The following is a 16,397-nucleotide window of genomic DNA, read 5'->3' as shown; positions in this document are numbered from 1 at the left end:
CAGTAGACACATGTGGCTAGTGGTGACTATACGAGACAGCACAGGTGTAGAAGAACACAGAGACAAGAGGTGGGCAGAGGCTAAAGGTAGGGAGGGTGAGGTCATAAAATGTAGAGTCTTCGCAAGGGCACACAGGCCTCATGTGCACTCTCCCACTGCTTTCTCCCTTGCTCATTCTCCTTCAGCCACACTAGACTCCTTACGGCTCCTGGAAAATGCCAAGCACACACGCTCTGGCCTTGGGCACCTTGCTCTTCATGCTTTCTCTGCCTGGAACTTTCGCCCCTGGATACCTCTCTGACATGCTCCCACACCTGGAATGGTCTCTGCTCAGATGTCTGTCATGAGGTCTTCCCTGATCTACTTCTATAAAATAGCAAATGCCACCTTTCTATGCCTCCCTCCATCACCCATTATATGGCTTTCATTTTCTTCATCATACTTATATCATCTGACATTCTATATATACATATGCATTTATATATTTGTCAGTCTTCTACAGAGGGCAGGGGTATTGTCTGCTTTCCTTGAGATATATTTCCCAGAGCCTGGAAGAGCTCCTGGCACACAGTATACATGCAATGAATATTTGTTGAATCAATTGTTTGAGGAATAAATGATGTATGTTTAATTGCTTCATAGTTTTCAAACGAACTACCTCAAATAAAGTCTACACATATTTTCCTTAAAATCAAAAACTGACATAAGGAATTTCAGAACTTGGGTAAAGTTTCCTGGGTGTTTAAAGCGTGAGGCACAAAAGCAATCTCTTTGCATTCCAATAAAAATCAATAAAATATTTTTCATGCAAAGATTAAACTCATGGCTAAAAGTTATGTTTGTTTTTTTAACATTGCTAATTATTTTAGACAGCTCTTATTTCTCTTATAATTTTGTTTAAAGTTTATTTCTGTATTCATGATTAATTTACTTCTATCTTGTTGCTAAATCTACTTTTCTACCAAGTAAACTCACTCAGAAATTCTCAAAAAAAGTTACTCACTACTGGGCATCCAGGGACATATTACCTTCTTGGAGATGCATTCTTCCAATAACCCCAATCAGATGTTTTTTCTCTCTTGGACTTCCATTGCTGTACTAGTTATGTATCTGAATTTAACACCTATTCCAGTCTACTTACATCAAAGATATTTATGAAAATGTTATCACTCCAGGAAGGCAGAAACTGTCTTCTTCTCTCTCAGTCACTAGCATAATGCTGTGCACTTCTCAGTTGAACTTAGATAAATATTTAATGAACTGAATTGAATTATGTTTTTAATAATGTATGCATACATCTAGTCTAGAAGACTTGGTAAGCAAGCAGTGCTTAAGATACCTTTTCACACACAAATTCAGACTGTCCAGTATTTGTCCCAGAAAATAACTAATATCTATCAAGCTCCTATGATGCATTAAAAATTTTACACGTGATCTCATTTAGCCTCCATAAAATATGAAGTGGGTATTATTGGTAACACTGTTATCTATGAGGAACTGGAAGCTCAGAAAGTAAATACAATGTTTCCAAGTTTTAACAGCTGTTAAATGTCAGGATTCTCCAAGTTGGTTGACCCCAAAGTATTATTTTACACTTCCTAGTGGGGTTCTAATACTTTAATATAGAGATAGCTTCTGAAGACAAGCAATAGGAAGTATATATTTCAAAAGAGGAAATTGAAATATTAGAGATTATCTAGAGAAACACATCCAAGTCATGTTGAACTTCAGAAACTATATCTCATGTAAGTTGAAGAAATTGGAGTGTTTGGAGCCAAGAAAATAGCAAATGATACAGCATAGAAAGAAATTTGGCCTCACTCAAAGAGAGGCCTAGTCTTTGTACCTGGTTCTTTGGAGGTAACCTCTAAACACTGGAAATTCACCAGGTAATAGGAATGTCTTTGTTATTCATGATGGGCTCTTTGGACAACTTGCTATATTATTAATCAATCAATCAATCATGCCTATGTATTGAAATTCCAACAAAATCTTTGAGCACAGAAGCTCAGTAGAGCTTCCCTGTTTGATAGTACTTCTTGTGCATTGCAATGTTTTGAATACTTCTCCCCAAAAGCGTGCATTTAAAAATTAAATATCCAATTCCAGAGTGTTGAGTGGCAGGGCCTAATGAGAGGTGATTAGTCCATGAGGGCAAAGCGAATGGATCTACGCTGTTATCATGGGAGTGAGTTTGTTACAAAAGGGGTAGACTGACCCTCTTGTCCCTCTTTTACTCTCTCTCCCTCTCTTGCCCTTCCACCTTCTGCCATGGGATAACATACTGAGAAGGCCCAGATGCTGGTCGCTTGGTCTTGGACTTCCCAGCCTCCAGAACTGTGATAAATCAATTTCTGTTCATTATTAACTACCCAGTGTATGGTATTCTATTATACCAACACAAAATGGGCCAAAAATATATCGTCACACATCAGTAGTAGAAGAGGCATACATCCTAAAGACAGCAAAAATCTCCCATTTGGAACCCTTCCAGACTCTGTACCATGTATCTCTTTCTTTGACTGACTTTATGAATCATTCCCCTGTAATAAATAAAACGGTGAGTATAATAAGTTTCAGTGAGTTCTGTGAGTATTTCTAGTAAATTATGGAATCTGAAGGTGATTAGGGGCAATATGGAACTAGTGGTGGGTGTCAGAAGTAAAGGTGGTCTACTCTTTAACTTTGTAGCTGGATTCTAATTTCGTTCAGTTAAACTCCAAAATTTGGGGCAGACTCTGTGGTCTGGAAAACTTTATCGTAAGTTCACGTAGATACATAACAATAATGCCATAATTCCAGAGATCCTTACAAATTATTGTAACAAACTAAAGGTTTGTCTGGGGAGAAGGACGTGAAAACTGACCTCCAATATTCAAAGTGCTGTCATATAGACATTTTATAGACACTTTATTGTCTTATGACAATAAAATAAAACTTTTTAAAAAAAGAATCTCATCATATGAGATGTGCAATAATCCCTGACTTAACTTTGTACAGAGTATCTTACTGCTATTGCTCTGCAAAATTATAAGCTTGAAGTTGCCTACAGCTATGGTTTTCTTTCTTTTTATATTTATTTATTTATTATTTTTTGAGACAGAGTCTCACTCTGTCGCCCAGGCTGGAGTGTAGTGGTGCAATCTCAGCTCACTGCAACCTCTACCTACGGGTTCAAGTGATTCTTCTGCCTCAGCCTCCAGAGTAGCTGGGACTACAGGTGTCCACCACCATTTCAGGCTAATTTTTGTATTTTTAGTAGAGATGGGGTTTTGCTGTGTTGGCCAGGCTGGTTTTGACCTCCTGACCTCAAATGATCCAACCACCTCGGCTTCCCAAAGTGCTAGAATTACAGGTGCAAGCCGCCGCGCCTGGTCTATGCTTTTGTATTTTCATAACAACGGCATCATTTTATCCAAAGGTTCAGCCTGCTCCAGGTTCCTAACTGTGGCAAGTTAGATATTATATGAAATAATAACTTTAAAATTACATATTAGATGAAGGAGCTTAATTAAAACATAGAAACATTCTTTTTTAAAAAAAATGGTAACAATAATATATCATAACAAAGCAATGTGTTACAGTAAGCAAAATGTTTATATTCTTCCTACGGGGGCAAAAGGAGCAGGAAAATAGAAGTACAAGAAGTGGGTCAAAATTCCCACATTGCGTTTGGTGAATTCAAGTAACATTTTTCTCGAAAAATCTCTCCAATTCCTGATATAAAATTAAAATAGATTCGGGGAACTTCAGAATGTGAAGATAACTAGTTAAACTAATATAATACAGCTCTCAGAATTCGAAGAAGATATTCTCTAACAGTTTCAAAACAATATAGGTCTAATTTTAGTGATGTTTTACTGAATAACTGGCATATTTATACATAACACCATAGATTTGAACAAAAAGCATCAATGTAAATGGAATACTAACTATATTTAATTAACTTCAATAATTATATAATGGGAAAACGTATTATTTCATTTCTATCAAGTGAGATATGAGATTAAAGTTCTGTCATAATGTGCTAACTAACTATAAATTAAAGACTACTAATTTTTCCAGGTTTATTTTTTCAGAAGAGGAATCAAAAAGGCACTATAGAGATGGCTTTTTAAAAGCCATACATTTTTGAAAAGCCATAAATAATTACATACTTTTCCCCCATTCCCATACACTTACGTTTTGCAAAGACAACTGACATTTCACATTGTGTCTTCATAGTTTTATCTGAACTCTGCTTCCCAGGATATTGACAGGGATGAACTATTTTCTTAGAGTAAGCTAAAATGCCTCATTGTGCTCCATCACAAGAACCCCCTAAAATTCTGATGCCTTGTTTACTTAAGGGTCATCAAAGAAGTCTGGTTCTAAAACAATACTCCGCATTCTTCATTCTGATGAAAACCAAGTATTCCTCTAGATTGGACAAGGTCTAAATATGTATCCTGTATTTGTTCAGGATGTTCTTCATACTGTTACCCAGTTTCAGGTACAAAGAGTAGAATAATCGATAGTACGATATTCACCAGGGTAATGCTACTCAAACTTGCTCAGTTGATGGAATCACTGATGGTTAAGGTTGGTTTCGTTTTATTTTTTATTTTGGAAAAACGTAACGATGACTAATTTTAACATATGAGCTTGAATATTTGATTTCTAGATGACATAACCATAATATATAGTTTTAAAATCACAAATATCCTCCCACTAACTTCAGTAAAGTCAGGTTCTCTATGTTGTGTTAGGATTTATTACAATATTATTTATTAAAAATTTCTGTCCTTTTGCTGTTATTTCTTTTTTTACTTCAATTTTTATTTCTATTTTTGTGAACATATACAATATTATTTATGAGTAAATCTTGCTAAAATTAAAAAAAAAAGGAATCTGATTAAAATATTTTTGCCTACCTCAAAGCTTGCAGAAAATACAGGAAAGAAGAACACGGTTAATGACATTACAGCAAATTTCAGAATGAGAGAACCAATAAAGGACAAAAAATCCAGTTTCATCAATAAATAAGTTGCAAAAGATTAAATGAGAGGGGAACCTATAGATTAAAAGGGACTTCAGAAACATGTCAATCAAATGCCGTCTTCATTCAAACAAATTAACTGTATAAACAAAAAATGAGATAATCAGAAGCTTGCAGACTTATGGAATTTGATAATACTAAGGAAATACTGTAAATATTGGTAGGTGTCATTATGCTATTGAGGTTTAAAAAACAGTGCCGTCTTTTTAAAGATGCATACTGAGATATTTATTGATATATGGATATTATATGATGTATGAGTTCACTTCAAAATAATCCAGGGAGTTAGGAATGAGCGAATGATGTAATAAATGAAACCAGATTGGCCATAAATTGATATAATTTAATTAGTTGAACTATATGTGTGATAAGCACATAGAGGTTCATTATGCTATTCTCTCTAATCGGCATATATTTGGAATTTTCATAACATAAGTTTTTAAAAACAAAAGCTATCATTTACTGTGAACAGAAAGCCAAAAGAAAATGTAGCAAAGAAACATATGGAATAATTCATTGAAAACAGAGAAAACTCAACCGATTCAGTAATATTTGGACAATAGGGAGAAATATTTCTGCCCAGGACGTGGCTGCTGTTCCACAGATAACGTTGATCTAGAACAGAGAGCCCTCAGGATGCATAGCAGATTAAAAACTTCAAAACTAATGTACCTGAATTATGTGCGAATAGAAGCGTGAGAAAAATATCCACATTAGCTAGAATGTAAAAAGAAATGCTTCCTTTTTAACTTTACTTCACAGAGCAAACACGAAGTCATACCTTTCATAGGTGTGCAGAAAGCATTATAGATGGAGTGGAATGGGTGGAGGAGGTTTGCGAGTAAATAGTTCAAAAAGCACTTTTGTAGTGTTCAAAACAGCAAATATTAGCCTTTTCTAACAAAAACTGAGTGTTTAAAACTAAACTGTGTATTAATGTCTTTCAAGGTCCATATACTTTTTTTCCATTAATTTCTCTTAGATGGACGTCCATTTTGGAATCCAGTTACCGAAACTGTTGTCAATATTTTTGCCTTTTATTCCACCAGTTTTGCACAACTGGGCTGGGACAGTATTGTATGGGACCAAATAATATAAGGCATCCATATTACTACTTCTATCTGAGTGTTTGCCTCGAAACTTCAGTGGAAAACTTTATTCTTCTGTTGGCCCATCCCTGGTCTTAGAGTGTATTAGTCGGGATTATAGTCAACTTGAACCTACTATTTAATCAATAGTTGAACTAGTCTCCTAAGATGCATTCTGTTTAACACTGAAGGAAACTAACACAGCTTGACCCTTGTGAAGTGTTGTGAAGAGCTGCAGTCAAGCGGAGACTTCTTTTATTCTGGTTGGAGTATTTTGTTGCTATCTTTACCTTGAACTGGGCAGAATCGTGAATAGCTACAAAAAAATTCCTTTATCTTTGTTGCTTCAATGTTAAGAGGCCTTATTAACACAATGACATTAAAACTGGATTGAGTCTGTAGCTACACATTTAATTTTAATGCTTTCAGTAACTTAAACTAAGACGATAATAGCTACCATTTACTGAATATGTATTTTAACCAAACACTGAACTTGAGAGCTTTCTATACAGCATATTTATATACTTTTTCATTATTTATTGGCATTGCAAAAGATTATCCAACCAATTGCTCCTATCAAGCCCACTACTCTTTCCTCCAGACTTTGCAATGGCAGTGAGCAGAGCTATTGTAGCTTTTACATAAGTGTTCAGCAGTGGGTTGGACCCAGCTCATACTGATTCAAGAGACTGTCTTTTCCCAACTGTACATTAAGTGACATCATACTGGTAGTTTCAGATGGCCAGGATGGGAGAATTTACACTACAGAAATCAGTAAGAGAGCCAGTTGCTAAACATTTGCCAACACACCGCTGTATGCAACCCTCATTCATTCTCCAAGAAGAAATTTTGTCATTGGGAGTATTTGACATGGCCCAGTTATTGCTACTTTAGAGACAGTTTAACATTAAGACCTGACTCACTTTAAAGAGATAAAAGGAAAGAAATCAGGCTAAATAGTGAAGTCACAGGTAGGCATTCCACCCTCCAACCATCTCTGAATTTGTCTAATTTCTTGAAAGAACCAGGTGAGGGAGCCACGGTCCTATGGGCATTCTTTCAAGAACTTGGGAAGAGGATTTGGGGAAGACTCTCTAATTCAAGGGTCAGCAAACTACAGCCTGTGGGCTAAATCTGCCGATTTCCTGGTTTTACAAATAACATTTTATTGGAACAGAGCCACACCTATTTGTTTATGTGTTGTCTAGGGCTGATTCCACACCTCAACAGAAGTGCTGAGTAGTGGTGACACAGACTGTACGGTCCCCAAAGCCAAAAATATTTACTATCTGTCCCTTTAAAGATAAAGTATTCCATGAGTGGCTGAGGTAGGCATGTGTTTGGTATATAAATGATGTTTTATTCTGGATTTAGTTCATGTAAGAATGAGGTGGCAATAAGCTCAATTTCTTTGCTTTTCCTCAATCTGAAGAAGAGACTAGCAGAAATCTAAACTACGTGCTTAATTTTATCCTCGTGGACTCGTGCAATTTCATCATTTAGAGGAATAATTGCATTCATTTTGTCACAGAAATATTCTTATACTGGCTTCACATAAGTTGGGCTGCCCAGACACTCTACCTGGATATCTTTATTCAATTATTCATTCATTTTTTCATTCAACAAATTAATCTAATATTTATTAAAGCCCTAATATTTATTAAAGCCCTACTAGGTTCTGGGCACTGGGGGTATACTCATGAATAATCAAGGCTCCTGTTCAAACGGAGCTTATGTTTTAGTGGGAACAGCATATAGGCATACATTTATTTGCTTGTTGTCTAATATAATATCAGGAAGTGATAAGCACTATGAAGAAAACTTAAAGCAAGAAAGGTGTTCCACAGTGAATGGGGTGCTTTTAAAGATGTTTAGGAAAGGTATCTCTAAAAAGATGACATTTGAGCAGAGAGATCAGAATAAAGTAAAGGAGCCAGTCATGCATCCCTGGCAGAGAGACCATAGGCTAAGGCTTACTAGCAGGCATGGCTGGGAAAAGGCAAGATGGAGAGTGAAAAAGGGGAAGAGTCATGAGAGATGATGGCAGTAAGGTAGACAGGGGCAAGGTCATATCTGGCTTCGCAGGCAAGGAGTTTTGCATGTTATTCTTATGACAGGAAAAACCACTGGGAAATTACAAGGAGGGTGCCAATTTGAAATAATTTACACTGTAGCACCCTCTCTTCTTTATGTCGTGGAGACTACTGTGGTTGATAAAGGAGAAGACCAGTTATTATGAGGCTATTGCAACAGTACAGGCAAGAAATGACCTGAGTTTTTTGGGCTTAGGTGTTACCGGGAACCATGAGAAGACAGTTAAAAGGATTTTTGATCAAAAATGCCTGCAGACTTTCTATGTCCTCTTTATGATTGAATGCTAACTTAGTTCTTACTTCATGGAACAGAGATTGGGAAAGAATTTACACATTCATTCAACAAACACTGATCTTTAATATTGAAAACAACAGCTGCTCTGTGCTTGAGATTAGAAGTTAAAAGAAGGTCTGTTCAGTGGAAAATAATGCACAGCAATCGGTTCCTCACATATTAGCTACCCTTTTTACTTTTTAAAACCTTTTCCCATTCTGACCTCAGACTCCTCCATTACGTTTTCTGCATCCGTGGGACAACTCTGGGACCATGGCTGCTCCTAGAGGCTGCTGCCTTTGAGGTGCTCTTGTCATCTAGAGTTTGAGAATGAAAGGCATGGATTAAAATAGAATACAGTCTATGAGGGGCATGTGCACGCGCACGTGCGCACACACACGCGCACACACACACACATCGTAAGTCCAATATGCGATTGTTGAATCTTCTAATCTTCCCTTTCACAAATTTTACTTCTCACTATTAACATGGTTAGGTGATCCTTCAGCCAATTAAGGTATGGAATTCCTTTAACTCATGTTTTAATTCTGGTAAACTCAACTCTCCCTATTCCTTTCTTACCTGTTCATGTTAAGCTTCTACGCGACATACACTAAAAATTTTAAACTGATTTCCTTGAAGGTCTTTCCCATTGTTTGACATACAAAGGTACATCTTCTCTTAGTAATTCCACAGCTCTCTGTGTTGCCATGGATATTGTGAATTCAATATCTGTTCCCAAAGTTATGTTTCTTTCTTTGTCTTAAACAAAGGGCAGCTATTTAACTGATTGAAATCTTCCAAATGAAACATTCAAAAGTAGCTGGTTTTCCAAACCAGCAAGATTTAAGCCCTGGGAATGAACATTTTGGCATTTAGTAGAGTGGTAGCGGTGTTCCCTGTCACATGGGTCTGCCTGTGACTCCAATGGAACCTTTTAATGTCATCTATAATTCAGGGTATATAAGAGTAGAGAGAGGGGTGTAAATGAACTGGCAAACAGTTCTTAAAGCTGAGAATAAAAATACCCACCTAATATTTCTGAGAATAGAGGTTTTGAAATTGAAATTCTGTGGATTCCTAATTATAACAAATGAAATTTCAGTGTGACTTAAAAATTATTAGAGAATCAAGGAAATAATATGACTGCAAAAAGTTTCGTGTAGTATATATAAAATATATAACTATATATCACGTTGTTGTTATATTTTTAATTTTGAAAATACTCTATGTGTACAACCTTAACTATATTTTCTTTAGTGTTATGCTAAAGATAAAAAATAAAATGAGGGCTTGGTAATCCTCCCCAAGGTATGAGTGAGCTACACTGGACTTCCTCTACCACACAAGCAGTGCTCAGGAGTGTGCCAGAGGAGCTTGGAAGGGTTAAAGTTTTGTCTGTGACACTGAAATTGAGGCCAGCTGTAGGTCATATTCACGTCCCAGTCACAGGAAAATGAACCTGTGAGACAGAACCTAATTATCTGCTAAACCAAAAGCCAGTCTCAGTTCAATAACTTACGACAGAGCTAGCAGCCAGATATAGTGTTACCATGGCAACTTTGGAAAAAGCTCCACTGCAGTTGAGAATAAGGAGGAAGGGAAAGAGAGTGTAACCCTAAATGTGCTGTAGCCGTTTGATCTCCGACAAGTGGGTCTATCTAGGAAACCAGGTTATTCTGTATGTGACTGCCATTGTCTATTCACTTTAATATCTGCTACAATTATTGAAAAGGAAAATGCAATTACAATGTCTTCTGGGCTTAAAAACGATTCCACTCTTTAATGGCTAAATGGGAATTAATTTTAAAGAGAAAAGTATAAGCTTCCTCTTTCTTCTCCTTCATGCCATCCCTAAATACAGATAAAGCAGGACACAAAGGGTGAGAATTCTTGACTACCTCATCATTGTCATGAATGAGGTCTGTGTCCATGAAATTCACTGTCAACCCTATTTTCCTCTGCCTTGCAAATGCCAAGATATATTAAGGAAAACTTTCAGGAATTGAAGCAATACCATTTGCTTTTCTAAGGGGTAGGAGAACTGGAGAGTGGGAAAGAGAAATTTTTTTTCTGTGGATTCTGCCTAAACTTTCCAGTGAAATGATTTCCTTGGGATATTGAGATAAGAAGATTCAAATGCTAGAGAAAGGGAAAAGCCCTGTCAGGTTGGTCATTTTTCTTCTTGCCAGTTCACCTTCATAGTTCTTTCTGGAATACCACTGGAATTTCAATTTAGGAGATCATATGGCTTTATGCACATAAAAACTTCAGAAACCAGTTACCTTGAATACTGTGAAAACAACATCTCACTAAAAATATCAGCAGGTAAGAAACAAGAGCTTATCATACATCCATATGCACTTTGAGGAAGAATTCAGAAATATATTCCTCTATTTCTTTTTCATTCCCAATGCAGGCAAATCATGCTAAAGCTTGTCAGTTACAATTATTGGATTTCAACATATTTGACAATTTTGGTATGTCATTAATGATGTAATAAGACACATGTAGCACATAATGCTATCACTTGGGGTTGCTATCCAGCTGTAATACCAAATTTGAATCACATAGATATCTACGTATAAACATATAGATATAGCAGCGTGTTTCTTTGTGTATAACTCATGAACCCATTGGGTTTGGAATAAGGAGAGAAAGGAATATGGAGATGAATAATATCCTTTTCATATGCATGAATAACTTTGCAGTAATGCAAATGAGAAAACACAAAATGGAAAGTAGGTTTCTTCTAGCAGAAATATGACTAAGAACATAGCCTGAAATTTGCCAATAAATTAGAATCACTTATGATATCTGTGGATTTTCTTTAAGATGTCACATCTTTTAAAAACACTTTACCCTACCCTATTATATTATATATTCAGTATATAATTATGTAAATATGGAAATCCACAACTTCAAATTCCTTTAAACTGCCACGATGCAAGAAAGGGAGCTTTAGGATTGTATGACAGAAGGTGTGTTGAGGTCTGGGGGCAGGAAAGCAACACCAAAGGGCAAAATCAAATTTCTGATTAATTTCCAGGTAGAAGTAACCTAACTTCTGCTTATGATCCTAACTTATTTTCAAGTAAATGAAGCCAGAAATTATACCCCTTTCTAAGATAGATGTTTCTGAGATCAGATTATTAAAAGGCTTGCAAAGATGCCAACTAAAACAATGAAGTTCAATACATTATTTGGATCTTGTTACTCCTACTACAAGTTTTTCTCTTAATCTTTTCACTTATATAAATTAGTTAGGAAAGTAAATGAAGCAATTTTATCAGAAAAACATCTGAAAGAGCTATTGATTCAAATGCTTTTACATTTTAGTCTCATCACACATGATTAGCTTGCAGATATGAGCTTACTAATGATGCAAAGCACCAAATTTCACCGGATTCTCTGTTCCACTTTAATTCTCGGGAAAGATATTAGAAGCACTAACAAAGAAATCATACTTTTTTTTCCCTCTTGGTGTGTTTAGTCAATGATTTTGAAAAGATGTGCCATGACAGTCTTTCTGAACTGTTTCTTTGCACAGTTTCTTTAGCTCCATCATCAATATTTCTTACAGGCTTGTGGGTAGGTGTGTTTGTGTGTGTGTGTGCTTTGTTTTTTGTTGTTGTAGTTTGTTTAAAAGTCTCGCTGCCACCTAGGTTGGAGTGCAGTGGTGCGATCTTGGCTTACTGCAACCTCCCAGGTTCAAGCAATTCTCCTGCCTCAGCCTCCCAAGCAGCTGAGATTATAGGCATGTGCCACCACGCCTGGCTAATTTTTGTATTTTTAGTAGAGATGGAGTTTCGCCATGTTGGCCAGGCAGGTCTCAAACTCCTGACCTCAGGTGATCCACCTGCCTCAGCCTCCCAAAGTGAGAGGATTACAGGCGTGAGTCACTGCGCCTGGCCTGCTTTATTTCTAATTACAATCCTAAAATACCAAGTGAGATCTGTGTGAAGCATATGCTCCAACCAGCATAAAAGCCTTGATGTGTTCAATTAACATTAAAAAAATACAATACAATAAAATGTAGCTGAAACTAATTTTACAACTTAAAATAATTTGCTTTCCATATGGAAGGTATTTAATGTATTTGTTGACTGAGTAAGTGAATAATTGAGCCTATCTGCTAAGGATCAAGATTTGATTATCTGCATAAAGACAAAAGAAGAAAAACTAAAGTCTGAATGAAACTTAGAAAAAACAAAAAAAGACTATGCCCTATGCTACCCCTGGATAAGCCCCATGAAAAAAAGATTCCAGTTTTCAAGGTTCTTAATTCACTCACTGAAAAGGAAAAGAAAATCTAGAACAATAGTTATTACTATTGTATCTACAATGTTAAAATGGACTAGAATATTCTAGAATGTATGAAAATTTAGTGTATAATGAAGGTGGAATTACACATCTCTGATTTTCACTCCCTCCCACAGAGGTTGTAAAACTAGCAGTGAAATAGGGAATGTTTGCCTATATTCAATTTTCTCTTCTCTCTCTAGGACACTAGTGACCACTAGTGTAAAACTAGGAGTCAAATAAGGAATATTTTCCTATATTCAATTTTATCTTCTCTCTCTAGGACACTAGTCTCTTCACTGACCCCAGTCTGGAAAGTTTCATGGTGTTCTATATGATGGATGACTACCTTCAGATCGTATCGTAAAGTCTTCTCTGTTTGATAGTTAACTATGATAAATTCTATGATCCAGGTCTCTAGGATTAGGTTAATATTTCTGGCCATGCACTTTAGAAATTAAAAGTAAAACCATTTCTTTCTTACGATTCTATCTCTTCCAAACCAGACCAATTTGTTTAGAGCTCATTACACTTGCTATAAGTTTAAAAAATAATCTAACCGTCACTTCAAATCCTCTGTTTATTCTATTCTTGATTGCATCTTCCTTCCCATGAAAGCAATAAACATTATAGATCAAATGAGTGGACAAAAACAGAGCAACAGCATAATGTTAGGAGGTAATTATTTTGGTTTTCCTGATATCATTCAACTATACAGTCGATCACTTGACTCTATTAATTCTACCTTCTAAATTTTCTCTGATCCCTCTTTGCCTTTCTAATCCCACTGCCATTACCTTCATTCAGGCCATTATCATCTGTTCCAATGAATATCCACAGGGAATCATTACATATAATTATATATAAGTGTATTTATCAACATAGTAGTGTTTATATTAGTTAAAAATAAGGTGGAAGTAAATTCAATGTATATCTGTGAGCTGACTGGTTAAATAAATTGTATTAGTGTATCATAAGACAGTAACACAATAAGCATATGATAAAATAATATGTGGGAAAGTATTCAATATGTAACAATTGAAAAACAGGTGACAAAAGATTATAAAAATATTGAGTGCATGTATGTGATGGGGGAGAGAGATAGGACACATGAGTTTACATTGCATGATAATAGGAGATATTCTCTGGCTGATGAGATTAATAATGTTTTTGTTTTTCTATTTAGTCTGGAATTTTTCATTTTATAATTTTATACAATGAACATTTGCTATTATTGATCTATAAGACTTTATTTTGTTTCTTTTTCTTTTGTCCCTCCCCAGACTTTCATTTATTTTGTAAAAAACCTAGTTATCTTTAGATAATGTGAAAATATCTTAAATTGTTTTAAAATAGTTCAAGACTAGTAAGTTTACTAACATTGGAATAGTAAATTTAACTGCATTTGCAACCAGTAATATTATCTTTCCAGTTGAACATGGAAGGGTTCCAATCTTTTCAGGATATGAATCACCTGAATAAGACAGGTGTTAAAATGTGTCATAAAATGTGTTATAAAGAAATCTGCATATCTTTCTAAGCAAAATATATTATTTAAGGAGAAGGTTGAGATAAAATGTCCTCATATTATGGTTAGGTTCATTTATTATCAGATGCTTCAAAATTGTTGATGTTCATTATGACAGGTTCATAGTTTTTCTTCAATATCTACTCCTTTTTTTCTTCTGATTTTTAGCTGGGTAAATAACTACCTAGAATTAAGTCTGCATTTTCATTCACCCCTCTTCTCCAAAACTTTGTGTAACTTGTGATTAAGTTCTAAGGGCGTAGTAGATTCTGTTTGTAAAAATTCCAAATTGTTTCCTTAAAAGGGAGTGCAGTGCCTTTATTTTTCTCCTTTCATTTCTACCAGAGCAACAAGATGGAAGCAACCTGATTCCTAACTTCAAAGTATTCAACCATGTTTCTAGAAGAATGATTTCCTAAGCTATGTAGTCGTCTCTAAATTTTTCACTACTGCTTCAACATCTTCCTGTGGTACCACATTCATACCATGCCTAATATCAAAGTTCTATTAACTGAAATACAAGTCCAAGGGGAAGTTAATGCTAATTCACAAAAGGAATATGATGATTCTAATTCTTTTAGTACCAACAGGTAGAAAAACTTTATGAAATCTTCTCTGCCTTTCTTTGTTGCCACAAATTGCATCCCTATGTAATCTACTGTGTCATTAAATACTGCCAATTGTACATTCATGAAATTTCTCCCACTTACTTCATACTAACTGGCCCTAGTAGTTCTTAACTTTGGGTGATTTTAGTCTCCTTCGAAAATATTATATACATGATTAGATCACCTTTTCCAGAAAAAAAAATAGACATACACTCAAAATATTACATGTACTCTCATAGGAACATAAAACCCTAAAAGTCTAGGGGCATGTGAAATTCATGCTAGGAAACCCTGGTTTATATCTCCATTTTTGTTCTTCCTACACATTGCAATAGTTTTTATTTCTATCTAATAATCCCTTATATCTTCTTATTTCAGCATTCTCTGTCCAACTCTTTCTCAATTTGTGTGCTAGCCAGTCATCTAGGAGCTTTTATGAAACACACCTGCACATTCTCTACCCCAGACCTAGTGAATCAGAATTTAGGGGGTAGGAAAAATGGTGTGCCTACATAAAGCTTGCTCAGCAGTTGTGACAGGTCCTCTGGATTGGAGTATCAAGCCATACTGACTGGAAACATTAATCTTGCACTTCACATCCTTGCGTCTGTCCCCAAATATTTAAAAGGTCCTCAGTGCCTACTTGATTGTAAAATTGCACAGTCCCCAGGAGAGCCTCCCTGAACTCTGTAGCTACTCCACCAACTGATTTAAGCTTACCTTTTATTAGGCACTCAAATTCTAACTTTCCAACAAATGCACCTAACTTTGCAACAACATTCATTGCCAAACATAGCCCATCTTTCCTGTTCCTGAACGTTTGTATATACTGTATATTCTCCCAGAAACCCAAGCCCTTCTATCTCTTTCTCTAGAAATTCTTCCTATCTAGGGACCAGCTAAATGTAGCCTCCACCAGGGAATTGTTCTTGATTTTCAATGAGTAAAACAAATGACTTTTCAGGCTGGGCGTGGTGGCTCACACTTGTAAACCCAACACTTTGGGAGGCCGAGGTGGGCGGATCATGAGGTCGGGAGATCGAGACCATCCTGGCTAACACGGGGAAACCCCATCTCTACTAAAAATACAAAACAATTAGTCAGGTGTGGTGGTGGGCGCCTGTAGTCCCAGTTACTCTGGAGGCTGAGGTAGGAGAATTGCTTGAACTCGGGAGATGGAGGTTGCAGGGAGCTAAGATTGTACCAGTGCACTACAGCCTGGGTGACAGAGCAAGACTCAAAAAAAAAAAAAAAAAAAAAAAAAAGGCCTTTTCTAGAATCCCAAAACGTCAAAACATTGTGTTTACATCTCCTTGAAGATAGATCATATTCTGACTTTATAACTTTTTTGTTTTTTAAACAAATTCTCTTAAGAACGTATTTTGTAAGGAAGGAATTCTAATTTTATTTTGTATTTCCCACCTACGTCACATAGGATCGTGTGTGTGTGTGTGTGTGTGTGTGTG

At 36.0% G+C, this 16,397-nt stretch overlaps 1 long non-coding RNA gene across 1 annotated transcript in view; it reads right to left on the bottom strand.

Moving 5' to 3' along the window:
* Positions 1-6,516: 6,516 nt before the first annotated feature.
* The window catches only part of LOC105543109, a 426,929-nt gene continuing 417,048 nt past the window's right edge, over positions 6,517-16,397 (bottom strand). The window contains exon 6 of the long non-coding RNA XR_001006578.1: positions 6,517-8,810. This is a non-coding gene — a long non-coding RNA (uncharacterized LOC105543109). The remainder of the gene's footprint in view (positions 8,811-16,397) is intronic.

This window comes from Mandrillus leucophaeus, unplaced genomic scaffold (assembly GCF_000951045.1).
Source record: "Mandrillus leucophaeus isolate KB7577 unplaced genomic scaffold, Mleu.le_1.0 Scaffold275, whole genome shotgun sequence".
In the NCBI taxonomy this organism is placed as follows: Eukaryota; Metazoa; Chordata; class Mammalia; order Primates; family Cercopithecidae; genus Mandrillus; species Mandrillus leucophaeus.
The sequence above is the reverse complement of the archived record's forward strand: the minus strand, read 5'-3'. Positions and strand labels throughout refer to the sequence as shown.